We start from the raw sequence: 15,815 nt of genomic DNA, 5'->3' as shown, positions 1-15,815 counted from the left end.
TTCCTTCTGGACATCTGTTACCTCTAAATATGGAGAGGGTCGCTGGTCATTCTCGGTAAGATTGCCTTCAGGTCTTATCCTTGATTACAGGTGGCTCCGAGTTTTCCTTTCGTTTGTGTGTTTACCATCCTTGTGCCTTGCTCTGCTTTGTCTAGCGTGCCCAGTCTCTTGTTCCATCCCTGGTCATCTACTATTCACATTTCAAGGCCGTGTTACCAACGGATCCTTTGGTAAGATTCCTGCTTCAGGGGTAATCTATCTAATGTCTAGGCAACTTTAAGACTAATCATTCTGTCTCTCTGTCTTTCATCAGCCGGCCTGGCATTGTTGCTCTGGCCCCGATCTTCTAAAGACACGACCAGTCATCTCCGAAACTCCCGGGATAGCTTCACCTACTCCACGGGACTTCTCAAGGAGTCTACGTTCTCTAGCAGCTCCACAGGGTTTTATTCCCCAAGAGGGTTTCCCTGGGAACCTTCCTCTGCCCTGGCCTTTGTGCCGGTTCACTGGGAGTTTCTCGGGGGGAATTCTATTTGTCATCGAACCTCATCATCCCTTGTTCCATTTCCCAGGTGAGAGACCTTTTTGTTTCTATGTAATCCTCACACAGGCTCTCTCTGAATGAGATTCAGTAAAGTTTTGTTTATAGTCATAACAGTTAGCAACGCCTGAAATAAGAAGTGACACTGTTTTCACTTGCCCCTGGTGAGGAATACATTTTGACTATAAGTCTAGAATGGATCCACAGCAGCAGCAGATTCAACAATTAATTGCTGCAGTGCAATCCCTGACTAACGAAGTTCATCAATTGCAACAAGACAACACCTCCTTGAGACAGCAGCAGCAGCATGCGTCTCAACAGATTGCACAACAAGCTAATATATCTCGCATCCCCCATAGTTCCGAGGTTCCTCCCGGACCTCTTCCGGGTGGGCAATTCGATGGAAACCCGCATAGGGTGAAGGAGTTCCTTGAGGCATGTGCGGTGCAATTCGCATTTAAAGAACATTTCTTTCATACGGACCGGGATCGGGTTGGCTACATGGTATCTCAGATGGTAGGACCCGCATTGGCTTGGGTTACTCCTTTAGTTACAAATAATAACCCGTTATTGGACTCCTACACAGCCTTCTGCAATAGCGTTCGTACTATGTTTGGGCGACAGGAGATCAGGGTTGCTTCACAAGAACATCTATTGGATCTCAAGCAGGGCAATCTGGACATACTGGCGTATATCACAAAATTTAAACAAATGGCCAGTGAGACCACATGGTCGGACGATGCGCAGGTCACATTATTTAGGAGGGGATTAACAGAAGATCTCAAGGACGAGGTCTCCAGAGTTCCACGTCCCACCACTCTCACAGAGTTCATCGCCCTAGTGATGCAGATCGATTATCGTATGAAGGAGAGGATGACTGAAAGGAGAAAGGGTAGGTTCGCAAGGACATCCTTTGTCCCCTCAGCCTCTAAACCCCCGCCAACAGAGGAACCTATGCAACTTGGTTCAGCGTCTCGTGGACCTTTGAGTCCAGAGGAGAGAAATCGCAGACGAAGCCTGGGACTGTGTATGTACTGTGGCGCCAACTCCCACTCTGTCCAAGAATGTCCTATTGCTCCAGTTCGGCGGTCGGGAAACGCCAACGCCCGGTCGTAAGAGGAACCACGATCCGGGAACCTAAGTCTGATCAAGGTTCCTCATATACTTCACATTCTTTCTATTGCACCAACCTTTCAACCACCAATATGTTGGTATTAAAGGTTTCCTTCACGATAGGAAGTCTCATCTTACAGGACGTTCCGGCCCTAATTGATAGTGGGGCTGCGGGTAATTTCGTGGACGACCACTGGGCTGCTTCCTTAAAGATTCCACGTTTCCCTAAAGAGGAACCGATCCCTGTTGAAAGTGTGGATGGAAGCCCGCTGATCTCGGGTCCCATCAAAGAACAGACCGCAGCAATCCAAATGTCCATTTCTACCCATCAGGAGATTCTAACTCTAGATATCATACGAGCAGCTCACCATCCGGTAATCTTAGGATTACCTTGGCTCAGGAAACATAATCCGTTTATCAACTGGACCGCTGGGTCCTTCTTTCTTGGTTCGGAGTTCTGTCTGACACACTGCATAGGAAATCACCAAAGGGTCGCCATAGAATCTTCTCCTTCCTCGAACAATACAAAAGGGGTACATTCTCTCAATCAGATCGCAGGCCTCCCTGAAGTTTACGAGAGTTTTCAGGACGTATTTCTATCCTCGGAGTTTAACCAGTTGCCTCCCCACAGGAGAGACGACTGTGCTATAGATTTGATACCTGATCAACCGCTTCCCTTTGGCCGTATGTATATCCTGTCTAACACGGAAAAAGAGGTTCTACGTGAGTATCTTCGCTCCAATTTGATGAATGGACTGATAACAGAATCTACATCCCCAGCTGCCGCCTCTTTGTTCTTTATAGCCAAGAAGAATTCTAAAGAATTACGACCCTGTATAGACTTCCGCGGTTTGAACAAGATCACTGTGCCCGACAAATACCCCATGCCACTCATCCCTGACATCCTTGAAGCAGTTAAAGGGGCTACTATATATACAAAGTTGGACTTAAAAGGAGCATACCACCTGATACGGATAAAGCCCGGGGACGAATGGAAGACGGCTTTTAGAACGCCGTTTGGGCATTATCAGTACAGGGTCATGCCGTTTGGGCTATCCAACGCCCCTGCTGTTTTCCAACGCTTTATGGATCATCTTTTTTCTGACCTTCTCTTACACAGTATGGTGGTGTACTTGGACGACATTTTGATTTTTTCCTCCTCCATACAAGACCACATACCGCACGTTCAAGAGGTGCTTCGACGTCTACAACTAAATCATTTGTTCTGCAACCCCGAGAAGTGTTCATTTCATCAACCCAAAGTTACTTACTTGGGATACGTTTTATCCGCCAAGGGGATAGCAATGGACCCAGAAAAAGTCTTGGCTGTACGAGACTGGCCTACACCCGCGTCTGTTAAAGAAATTCAACGCTTTATAGGGTTCGCGAATTTCTATCGGAGATTCATACCTGAATTCTCAAAACTTACTCAGCCACTTACCAATCTTCTTAAGAAAGGAGTCATGTTTGTCTGGTCGGCAGCTACCAATCAAGCCTTTGACAGACTTAAGAAGTTATTTACATCAGCACCGATTCTTCTAACGCCGAACCAAAACCGAAGATTCATCGTGGAGACTGATGCCTCCCAACATGCTTTAGGCGCTGTCCTACTACAACCGGACGACCTTGAGCAGGAGAGACCTGTTGCATTTCTTTCCAAAACTCTTTTGCCCTCTGAGATCAACTACACGGTCCTGGAGAAGGAACTTCTCGCCATCAAGCGAGCCTTTGAGGAATGGCGACATTTACTTTTAGGAGCCAAATTCTCGGTCGAAGTAAGGACAGACCATCATAATCTCCGAATTCTTCAATATGCTCAGACCTGTAACAGTCGTCAGGCAAGATGGGCTCATTTTTTTTCTCCTTTCAGGATTACGTTTTCGTTTATTCCTGGAAGGGAGAATCTAAGAGCTGATGCCTTGTCTCGCAAGGACCATCCTATTGACAGTCCTTTCAGATCAGAACCTATATTTCCACCATTAACCATGGGATTGGTGGCAGCTCCAGATTTCCTGTCTCGCCTTAGAGCTCAATCTGATTCCATTGCAAAGAAGTCACTTTCATTGTCTAACCGATCAGTTCTGGTAGAGGAGGATGGATGTTATTTCATGGAACAAAGGGCCTACATTCCCACTCGTCCTCTTCAGAAGGAGGTTTTGGACATGTGCCATAAATCCAAGATAGCAGGACATCGAGGCTTCACCTCCACATTGGATCTTGTTTCACGTTTCTTTTGGTGGCCTGCTGTTCGAAGGGACACCAAGGAATATGTGAGCTCATGTCCCACGTGCTTACAAAATAAGATACCCAGGCAAACACCCTTGGGAGAACTGGTCAGAATGCCCTTGCCTTCCCGTCCATGGCAAATAATAACCACAGACTTCATCGTAGATCTGCCCCAATCTCAGGGCTATACTACTATTATGGTCACTATTGACACCTTGACAAAACTGGCGCATTTTGTTCCCTTGATTGGGATTCCCTCTGCATCTCAAATGGCACGTATTTTCATCAGACATGTTTTTACCCTTCATGGCCTACCTGAAACAATCATATCGGACAGAGGTCCACAGTACACGTCCCAATATTGGAAACTCGTTTGTCGGTTTCTGGGGGTATCCAGGGCTCTTAGTTCTGGCTACCACCCCCAATCGAATGGTCAAACAGAAAGACTAAATCAAACATTAGAAGGATACCTCAGAAATTACATCTCGGCGGCTCTGGACGATTGGAAGGACCTCCTGCCCCTAGCTGAGTTCGCGTATAATAACTCTTACCATTCGGCCATTCATACGTCTCCTTTTCAGTGCTCTTTTGGGTTCAGTCCAACATCTTTTCCCACTATGAAGAGGTCTGACACTAAATTCCCAGACTTAAACAAACTAACGGAACAAATCCGTCAAGGACACCGCTCCGCGGTTATCGCTCTACGACATTCCCAGGACAGGAGAAAATACTTCGCTGATCGTCACCGCACCCCAGCACCTGTCATCAAACCCGGAGATCGGGTATGGCTTTCTTCAAGGTTTCTACCTAGACATCTGGTTCCGTCTAAACTCTCTCCTCGATATTTTGGTCCCTTCCGAGTAGTCGCCGCCATAGGTTCCGCGGCTTTCAAACTCTGTTTACCTAATTCCTGGTCAAGAATACACCCAGTTTTTCATGTGTCACAATTGAAGCCCGATAATCGCAGTGCCTTCCATCCCACGGTTACAGACTGTCCTGCGCCCATAATTCCCAATTCAGGGCCTGAATTTGAAGTCAAAGAAATTTGCGACTCCCGATATCACCGGGGTCGTCTGCAGTACCTAATTGATTGGAAGGGGTACTCGCCCGCTGATCGTACCTGGGAACCAGTATCTGCCATCCACGCTCCTCGGCTGATTAAAAGATTTCATACGAAACATCCAGGCAAGCCGGGAGGTGCCAACCCTAAGGGGGGGCATACTGTCACGGCTAATCGCGTTGCCCACAGTGCGATGCCTGACTTCGACATGGCGGGTTGCACGGACATGCCTGATTCCAACATGGCGGACCTCGCGGACCGCTACAGTGTGTGTAGCGGTCTAGTCGTTGCGCCCCATCATGCTTTGCGAGGTCTCCGGGACGGAATGCCGACGGCTTATCAACCTGCTCATCCCGAACGAGGACGCGTTGCTACTCTCCAAGGAGCTGGCGAACGCTACGTGAGTTCGTGTTAGGGAATCTCTTACTCCCTCTCTTCAGCCTTGCCTTTAGCTTCTAATAATTACGACTGTGCTCTTTTTTTTGATCTTTACAGACCTTTGTTTTTGATGTGTGTTTGTGGTTTAGGACGTCTCGGTGCCTTTCAGTCTCGTGAGTTCCCAGCTACTAATCGTTGAAGAAGTTGTTTCCTGCCACCGTCTCCTACCGGCTTGGTTCCCTAGTGGTAGGCACTTGTTTAGTTTGGAGCATTAAGAGGGATTTTGGTCTCTTCACCTGTGGATTCTTAGTTTAGTTTTTGTTTATAACTCAGATCCACCACCTTTTGACTTCATTCCTTCTGGACATCTGTTACCTCTAAATATGGAGAGGGTCCCTGGTCATTCTCGGTAAGATTGCCTTCAGGTCTTATCCTTGATTACAGGTGGCTCCGAGTTTTCCTTTCGTTTGTGTGTTTACCATCCTTGTGCCTTGCTCTGCTTTGTCTAGCGTGCCCAGTCTCTTGTTCCATCCCTGGTCATCTACTATTCACATTTCAAGGCCGTGTTACCAACGGATCCTTTGGTAAGATTCCTGCTTCAGGGGTAATCTATCTAATGTCTAGGCAACTTTAAGACTAATCATTCTGTCTCTCTGTCTTTCATCAGCCGGCCTGGCATTGTTGCTCTGGCCCCGATTTTCTAAAGACACGACCAGTCATCTCTGAAACTCCCGGGATAGCTTCACCTACTCCACGGGACTTCTCAAGGAGTCTACGTTCTCTAGCAGCTCCACAGGGTTTTATTCCCCAAGAGGGTTTCCCTGGGAACCTTCCTCTGCCCTGGCCTTTGTGCCGGTTCACTGGGAGTTTCTCGGGGGGAATTCTATTTGTCATCGAACCTCATCATCCCTTGTTCCATTTCCCAGGTGAGAGACCTTTTTGTTTCTATGTAATCCTCACACGGGCTCTCTCTGAATGAGATTCAGTAAAGTTTTGTTTATAGTCATAACAGGGTGGGAGTCAGCCGCAGGTGTAGGAGCAGAGTAGGTAGAGGCAAAGGCAGCTACTGACACTCTTTTTATGGGTCAGATGACCTTGTAGACGAGAGGCAGTGCTGGGCTTACCGATGCAAGAGCAGAAGAGAGCTTCAAGTAAGAAGAGGGGAGAGAGTGATCAGTCCAGTAGAGAGAAGTAGTGAAAGGGATAGATAGACGAATGTCAGTTAAGATGAGAGCATCCAAGGTGTGTCCAGCGGTGTGTGTTGGGCCAGAGGGTAAGATGGAAAGAGAGAGAGTCGCAAAGATTGCGGAAAGGTCCTGAGGAATCAGGTGAGTCGAAATGGATGTAGAGATCACCCAGCAGGAGGAGTTGAGAAGAGGAGGAAAAGGGAGAGGAGGCCAAGTCAGCCCATTCCGAAAGGAAGAGGGAGGGCTGACCAGGTGGCCAATAGAAGATGGTGAAGAGCTAGGAGAGAGGGAGAGCCTGCAGACCAGGCACTCAAAGGATGAGTAGGCCTGAGTGGAAATGAAAGACAGGGATCCACTCAAGGCAGACCATTGCTACTCCCCCACCTGATCTGTTTGTTCTAGGCAGAGAGAGTATCTTGTAGCCTTCTGGGAGAAGTGTATCAAAACTCGTGACATAGCTACCCTTGAACCAGGTTTCAGTGAGGGCAAGGACATCAAGATCCAGGAGCTCAAGGAGGTTGCAGATGTCAGAGGAGTGTTTGACAGCTGAGCAAGTATTAAGCGTGTGTGACAGTTTAAGTGCCTGGTCTCCCTTTTCTCCCCCTTCTGTCGAGCTCTCCTCACCTGAACTGCCGGAATTGCTGTCGGGGTCCTGCAGACGCCGGCGAAGTAGATAATCCTTCTCCTTTTTCCGATGAGCTTGCTTGTCACGGAGGGAGGCCACCGTGACCGCTGAGGAGAACAGCTGTCTGAGGACCTCCCTTCCGGAAACAAGCCAAAATAGGGGAAAAAAACCTGAATGGGGAAAAAACCCTTGGACTCCTCTGGTCGGTAGCACGGAAGGCCTAGTTCCAGCGGAAAGTAGACTTTCAGATGAGTAGGAGGTAGGTAATAGACTGGATCCGTATGAGTAACTGAAGGCAACACTGCAGCGGAACAGGGGAGTCCTGCAGAGGGGAGCCAGAGGACAGGGCTCCACAGAACGCCCACCAGCCACTGCAACAAGAGGGGCGAGGACTGGAGGAGAGATAGGCAATGGAGAAAAGCGCCAGACAAGTAGCGGAGAGAAAGAAGAAAAAGCGTAAGGAAAGGGGCGGCGCCTGTCCGCGGGGACGGGGACGCAAAAGAAGAGAAACGGTTACCACCGAGGCGCGGCGGCAGCAGAGAAAAACTGGAGGGGAGAGAAGGAAGGAGGAACACTCGCTGGAGGGCACGAGTGACAGAAGCCTGGACAGAGCGAGGCAGGAGCGAAGAAACCCGGAAGAGCGAGAGCTTCCAAAGGATAGTTGCAACGCAGGGACCGCTGGGTCGGGAGAGAAGATATACTCCCAGCGGCCCCGCGCTACAAGGAGGAAAAAGTAACGGACACAAAGGAGGGACTAGTACCTCCCGTACCTACGTCCCATAACCCAGCGTGGAAGAAGCCGCCAGTCGGAACGCCTGCGGGTGACAGTGTGGCAATGTGGAGCAGATTCCCATCTGTGAACGACTTATGGGCAGCAGGGGACAGTGGTCCCCCATATAAGTGGCGAGAGTGCCTTAGGCACAGAGGTAGAATGGGGCAGAGGAGCCAAGGCCAGCAAGGTAGAAGGTAGCCACTGCGGAAGGGCCGCAGGGGGAAAGGGAGCCCCAGATACGGTTTTAGTGGGTGGCAGGTTCACCAAAGAGGTGGAGGCTGACATGGTTGTCAATGTCAGGGGTGGCGGCAAGGAAGCTGTGGCGAGGGTAGAAAGGTGATTGGGAGGCAGCAAGGGAGCCAAGGTGGGCACAGATTGCGTTGGGAAAAGGAAACCCACTCCCTAGGTGGAAAGTGCAACTGCTCACAGGCCCAGGTAGGCCCTGAGGAAGAAAATAAATGACAACAACCCCCCTGCTGGGCTGTCGTACTCCTTGGCTGGCTCTTTTCCCTTCCCGCTCGATGCAGATCCTTTTTCTGGAATTGGGCACTCCCACCCGCGTCGTCTCTGCGAGGGAACTTACTTTATTTCTGAAGTAATTCACTTCAGAATACACCTGCTTCCCCCAGCGGGTGGGGGAAACCATCGCCCACCATTACACTACATTCAAGGTGCGGAGACCTCAATGACATGGAAAAATGGATGAAAAAGCAAAAATGAAAGAAAAAACAAACACAAACGGAGACGAAAATACATAGAAGTTACGGGAGCACTTTGACATAAAACAAATATCCAGATTGACCTGGCAATAAAAAGAGCTTTAACTCACACACATTTTTTCTTTTAGTAACAGGTAATTTTCACACATATTAAATAATCATGACAGCAAACCATCATATTTTCATTTTGTGGTCCCATATAATGGGCTAATTATCACTGTCTATGAACACCATGGATATTTGCAGGGTTACACCAAGTATTGCTAAACTGTCTTTATTTGGGCAGATACCTTAGATATTTACTTACATGTTCTACTGCACAATATTGCAATGCAATGCTCTTGGCACAATAGTTTGTGGGTATTGCCCCAGCATGGTATTCTGAAGGGTATTATCCCATTGCAATGTTCTGCTCTGGAGACTATATTTCTACTGAGCACACACTATTCATGCCATTCATCCAGAGACATAACTGCACAAAACAATTAAGAGAATCCAAAACATGTTGAACACTGCAGAATTCTAAGGCATCAAGGGAAGTGATGAAAATTGGGCGATATTAGATGAATTTATGAGATTCTAATCAGATCTGTATTTATAAAAAAGACCATCTACAACTGTATAATGTGATTGACTCCTCACTCTTGAAATACTAGTTGGTTGTCCATTGGATGTTTCTGTTGAATTCTCAGCACTAAGAGGCCATTCCGATTGATATCATGCTGTCTACAATAGGCAATACTCTACCATATCATGTTTTACCCATCGGAATGTTGAAGGCTGCTTTAAAATACACAGGGCCAAATTTTTCAAAGATTTGAGTGGAATCCTTTCAACACATGCTTTAGTTGAAAACGCGTAGCTTATTTACTGCTCTCTGTGGATCCCTAGCACCTGCATTGTAAACAAGTCTATAATGTTGGTGTTGCAATGCCACTGGCCAGCACCCCCACTCTGAAAAGTGTTCTAGCCCCACTGTACCTCCCGTACATAGTGCGGTAATGTAGTCACTTTGGCCAGATCAGTTTTAGTGCCATAATTCAGTAGTTGCTGCATTGTTTGTTTGTTTTTATTACTTATATTGCGCACCAGACCCAGGGGTAACCGGGTGCATTTTATAAGACAACTTAAAGCTTAGTTACAAGAGCACATGGCAAATAGAGAAACAAGAAACAGGAAATATCTAATGTAATAATATACAACAGAAATATACAAAAATATACAACAGGCGAAAATGAAGATGCATGTATTTACTAATGAATTTGACTAATGAATGGCCGAAACGATACCAAATGTGGCTCGTATGTATTTCGCAGTTAGTCTTTGGGGCAACAGAATAGTTTCCTTATGCAATAGTTATTCAAATTGCTTATAGCCTTTCTATGAAATGCCCCCCAAACCTTTGCACCATACATCATAATAGTAGACAATTTCATCTTATAGATATCAATCAGATGATTAAGAGCGTAACCGGAGGTTGACCAAGAAAATGCTGTAACAGCTGCAAGATGATGATGAACCCACCAACCCAAGATCAGTGTAGCTAGGCACAACCTCCAGAGGACGCCTGCTTTATCAACTACTGCATGCTGTTCAATTCACTGGGACGGCTATATGTCATGCCCTTAGTTTTCCGGATATTGATCATTAAGCTAGGACTATCCGCGCATTCGTGGAGCGAATCTAGCTGCCTCCGTACACCAGTGGGAGTGGTATCCTGCAAGACGACGTCATCCGCATAGCCCAATGGCTGCGGTATATTAGAAGCCAATTTAGCGGAATAGTAGTAGCTAACTCGAGGGTAAACGGCCGAACTGTCAAAAATAATTAAACAGACTGGGGTCTAACGGGCACACCCTTGTTGAAGGCCAGTGTGAAAAAACTATTATATTACTTATGCCACTAGCGTTGTTTAAATGTACCGCCACCTTGGTATCTTCAAGTAGGGAAATTAGCATCTTAAGCAGACAATCACATTTATCCCATAGTTGCAAATTAAACCACAGCAATGGGCGACCCACAGTATTAAAACAAACAGCGCTAAAACTGACATATGCTACATACACTGGACAGTTGTAAGAGACCCTGGCTCACTCAACCGTGGTAACAAGTGTCAATATATTATTTATGGTTGAAGAGCCCTTTCTGAACCCCCCTCCATCCAGGATCTTAGTTCACTTAATAGCGCTGGTGCAGATACCTTAGGATGGGCATCAAGCTTTGCTAAAATCCTGCAACTTCCGGTGTCCGTAAGCGCGCCACACTTGTATACAGGGACGATTATACTATGTACCCAGCTGGGTGGTATTAAACCAGAGGAGTTTACAGAGACAACTGGTGTACGATATTACCCCCCAAAATATAGGGCCCCCTCTTAAGCAGAGCATCACATAAACCATCTGGTCCTGGAGCTGTAGATTTTCTCAAGTTCTTTAATAATTCAGTTATCTCAGCAAACAGCTGCCAGAATATCCCCACCTTGCAATATTGGTAGAGCTGTGATCACACGTCGTATTAGAGGATATATGATTCTCCCAACTTTGTTTGGCAGCACCTTCTACAGGGGAAGAAAAATGCTAATTGCTAAGGGGTCTTCTTCCAGAACAGATCTTACTTTTTGATGGGCTCTTAAAATCTCTCTCTTTTGAGTACTCTTCCCTTAGCGGGTTCCCACCACTAAAGTGCAGCACCATGATACCTTCGGTTGAACGATGCGCTTTATAAGTATTGATAAGATAACACGTGTCTTTAGATCAAATAAAGACTGTCATCTCTGGCCATTTCCTAATTCTTAGTATCACCTTGTGCTGCTTCCACCATCTTTTATAGTCATGTCTTACCCACTTACAAGCCGATATTTGGTCTTCATGAGCAATGTTCCTCCCCACAATATGTCACAATTCTGTCCTGAGTATTCTGTTGGCTTTTGCAACCTCATAATCAAACCTGTGTCGATGCTGCCTATTAGTTGCAGGTCCGCGATAGTCCGTGTGCTTATGGCAAGGCGGGTCATAGACCTTTATTCCCATGAAAACTAAGGCCAGTAATTATAACAGCCAGCACCTCATCAGTAACATTATTAGCAGTCAATTTGCTTCTGTTGTAGATATGTTTTACACCAATAGTTAGAGCCCCCTTTAGATCACCCCACGTTCCTATTTGAGCCTAGCTTCTATATGATGTTTCCACCGTGCAATTCAATACTGTGGATGGACAGTGTTGTGTTCTGCAATACTGTTGATGCACAGTGTTTTGCAGTACTGTCGATGCACAATGTTTTGCAATACTGTGGATGGACAGTGTTGTGCAGTACTGTGGGTGGACCATGTTTCTTGTAAAGCAATGACATTAAAGTGCAGCACACATCAAACAAGCCTCCAACCTCGGAATAATGACCTTTGCAGTAAACATTTATAAATCTTTGTGACAGTGTATCAAAAAGTGAAATCAGGCTCTGAACTCTGACGAATGGGCAGTGAAGCACGGCCCCAATATTCCGACCCCATCAGCGGTGGCCACGGGGGAGCTCTTTACTCCGGCAAGGGTTTGTCCTTGTGCCCTCAAGAGCAAATACAGCTCCAAGACGCGACCCAGCAACTAAATGCTAGCTGGATTAATTAAATGTGTATTTATTCTGGTTATTTATAGAGAACACAATGGGGACACAGGGCAGGCAATAGCGAGTCGTGGATCTGACAGGCACAGCATATTCTACAGTTCAATTCCCAGCAGCACACTGCCTTTCTGAGAGATCGGGAAACACTAACATCAGTTTAAGAATGTGTATTTCATTTTAAAGAAAGAGATGGTGGTAATAATATTTAAATAATAATGTCCTTGTATGTGGAGCCTCATACCAGAATACTAGTGCATAAGCGCGCACACCAGATGGAATTATCCCTCTTACGTGGTACTCAAACTGGAACATTTGAAAGGCTGAGTCGACCCTGCCGAAGCAAACTTGTGACTTCAAACTACATATAGATTTCAATAGCGAGTTACTTCGCCGGGCTATGTCATCGTACAATCAGCCGTGTTACAGAGCTGGAGACTGTAGTTTAACTGGGAACGCACCCCGCCCACAACATGAACAATTCTTCCATGGAAAAGCATGCTGAAAAAGTCTTCGACACTTGACTGTCCTTCCCAATAGTAAGGCACGCCTTAAATCAAATTGCTCAATGAAGGCATGACTTAGAAGCCCTGCATAGAGGGGTGGGAGGCAGGGCGAGGAGCTGCCTGTCGCCCAAACTCCAGGGAAAACTGTAAGACATTATCAAAACTGAACACCCGCGCTCCCTCCTTCCAACCAAGCAGAACCGAACACATTACGTTAAAAACGAAAGCGATAAACCCATCACAGAGTATTCCTACCTGGTCTCTCGATAGACGAGGCTCCCATTTACCCCGAACCAAACGAAAGCCGCCGCGACTTCCGCAAAGGCCTGGCGAGCCCGCGAGCTGCAGGCAAACATCGCAAGCCGGCCTGGCCTTTAACCCGGTGACTAACAATACCACCTCGTGTAAACACTGGCAGAAATGTTCCTGGTCTGCCAGCCTTCGGGAATAAAAAAAAAAGGCTTCACAGGACCTTTAGCACCAGTGATTCTTCACGGGTATATAGAACGCAATTCAACTCGCGCCTCAAGGCCGACAGCAGTTCAGCTCTGCTCTGACAGGTGACTTCACACTGCTGGCCTGATGAAGCACTGCAACACTTAACAATATATGCACTCTCGAATATTCACCCTGCAGACGTGTAGTTTCCCCGAAAGTAACCCCCCCACCCCACCCCTTTCCTTTTGCGGATTCTAGGGACTGCTTAGCAGTCTTTTGGGATGGCACAACATTTTTCAGATACCAGCCGTGGAGTCCTTATACACGACCAAAAATGCTACAGCACGATACTATGCCATTTTACACTACAGTTCCGTGTTTTGCAGCCTGAGTTACTATTCCCATGTAAACTTTAATTTAAAGCTTTTTCACGGTGGGTGTGCAGCCATGTTAGCAGGCCGTCGTCAGTTTCAGCTACTGTTGCACCATACAAGACGTCCTGTGGGAACAATGAACGCTGCCACTCTCTTTCTATGCTACAGACTATTGAGGCAGGCAGACAGACCCCCCGACACACACACAATGCTGAACAAGCCAAAGAGCATCCATCGCCCACCAAACTAGAAGACTGACTCTGGCAGTTGTTCTTCGATCAATTGGTCCGCATCTGTTGACACAGTGTCACTCACAACTAGACCAACACAGTTAAAAAGCTCTTTACTAAGCCCAAAAGACACAGGTGACACGACCAAGCAAGGCACTTTACCTGAACTATTCTAAAACACGCCTTCCACAGTGGAGCCGGATCTAGTCGGCTGCTAGTCGCCAGTCAATCAAGCCCACCAGCCTGCACCCACAAGAAGCGGTCGCTCTACATACATGAAGTAAAGCTCCAACATGCGCATGGCCTTCCCTCGAACACGAAGCAGTACCTCGCCAAATATCAGTTCCCCCTGCCTCAAACCCCATGCATGCCTCTTAGATAAGGCAACAAAAGACATATAACGTTGGCGAACACACATCTTCTCAGAATGGATGGCCTTCATAGCCAAACTAGACTGCTAGAAATACAACGACTGTGCCGTGTCTCATGCAGTCTCTGTCCTTCTGTCCCTTGAATCCTAAGGGCAAATACTGTCTATAGCCAGCCCCACATCTGTGCTAGACCCAACGACAAATACAGACTAAAGCCCTGACCCACTTCTGGGTTCAGGGCACACCCCAAGTTAAGGTGGTTTCCATCTTAGCCTGAAATGTCCTGAGCTACCACTAAGCCTAGGGAGTGGCGGGGGGGCAATATTACCTGGGACAAACTGACATTTGTCTAGGTTCATGGTGAGACCTATCTGTCTGATCTCCTATGGCAATGTCTTTATGTAGTCGAGGTAAACACCAAACCTGGCTGGAGATGACATTATTATGCAAGTCGGCTACCGATAAGGGCTCAGCACATCAAGACTGCGGTTCCCAGGGCATTCCCCGGGACAAATGTCATCAGAATGCACTCAAAGAGACCCAGTGGGAAAGGGAAAGTGTTACTGACTTGTGTTGTCTATAAGCGCTACTCGCCGTCACTTGCTTAACAAATCCATAGACAGAAATATTCTGGTGCTCCGAGCCTGTTCAGAATCATGTGTACCACTAGCATGGCCTAAACAGTCCCCTCAGTGACCCGTTTGAGCCTCCTTGGTTACCGCAGAACCAGCCTGAAAGGGAACCATGGCTATGATGCTGCTGCACTCACTGCTTCCCTGAGATTCATGGATGTCATTCCCAGTTGCAGGAATTTCCATGGGATATTGTTGAAGGCATTCTCTGCAGTAGAGATCAGCACAATTTGAATCAGTTTTAAAGTCTTCCCAAAGTTGTTGTGGACATCTCTGTTCCTGATGAACCTGGTTTGATATTTATTGATCAGTTGCTGCCTGATTGTGCCAGGTCTGGCAGCCCAGCTTAATTCAGGGCTATACAGCCCATGCTGAAAAGGGAGATCAGTCAATCATTTGAGCATTGAATGGGATCTCATCCCGGGTAAGGTATCAGCACCATGATTGAGTCGTTGATTTTCCCATGAAGGTTATCCATACTGGCACTTCACTGTAAAGAGAGCACACACATAGGACAATGTCCTTTTTGCAAGTCGTACACATGTTTTCAGTGAATCCAACAGGCCTTGCTTTGCTGCACAGCCTCAGTTGATCAAGGGCACTTCCCCATTAAGGGGGATTCATTGCTCCATAGCAAGTTTGCTGCCCTTTGACAATTCAGGAATGCTTATTGATTTAAAAAAAATGTCTGTGCTATGCTACTGCTCATCTTCCATCTGGTCATAAGCCAGTACTTTAGCATTGTTTCTGTGCCCACCCAGTGTTTCTGATATAGTTTGGGAAGCGGCAGTTTAGCCTTGTTTGGGGTAATGTTCATCGATCTTTAGTCGAGTCACTCTGTTTCTCACTCAGTTTCTTTGTTTGCAAGATCTTTCTTATGTTCTTCTTCTAGATTCTTATAAGTGCCCTCCAGCTTGTGCTCACATATAGTGTGTTGTCTTTTGTGCCCGTAAGAGGGAAGAATTTAACTTCTGCTGTTTTTGGGTGGCTTGTTTTATCCTCTGTTGATAGTGTAAGGAGGTATGGTAGT

General features: G+C 46.8%; 1 protein-coding gene across 2 annotated transcripts in view; it reads right to left on the bottom strand.

Annotated features, from left to right (window-relative positions):
* Positions 1 to 15,815, bottom strand: part of TMEM98 (transmembrane protein 98) — a 418,722-nt gene that overhangs the window by 263,099 nt on the left and 139,808 nt on the right. Inside the window, exon 1 of one of the 2 annotated variants that reach the window (XM_069634077.1) lies at positions 12,996 to 13,239. The exons of the other annotated variant lie outside the window; for it this stretch is intronic. The gene's annotated coding sequence lies outside the window, so the exon portion shown is untranslated. Of the gene's footprint in view, positions 1 to 12,995; positions 13,240 to 15,815 lie in introns of those variants that run through there. 2 annotated transcript variants of the gene reach the window in all.

The sequence above is a fragment of the Ambystoma mexicanum genome, chromosome 13 (genome assembly GCF_040938575.1).
Source record: "Ambystoma mexicanum isolate Mex_15411 chromosome 13, UKY_AmexF1_1, whole genome shotgun sequence".
NCBI lineage: Eukaryota > Metazoa > Chordata > Amphibia > Caudata > Ambystomatidae > Ambystoma > Ambystoma mexicanum.
The sequence above is the reverse complement of the archived record's forward strand: the minus strand, read 5'-3'. Positions and strand labels throughout refer to the sequence as shown.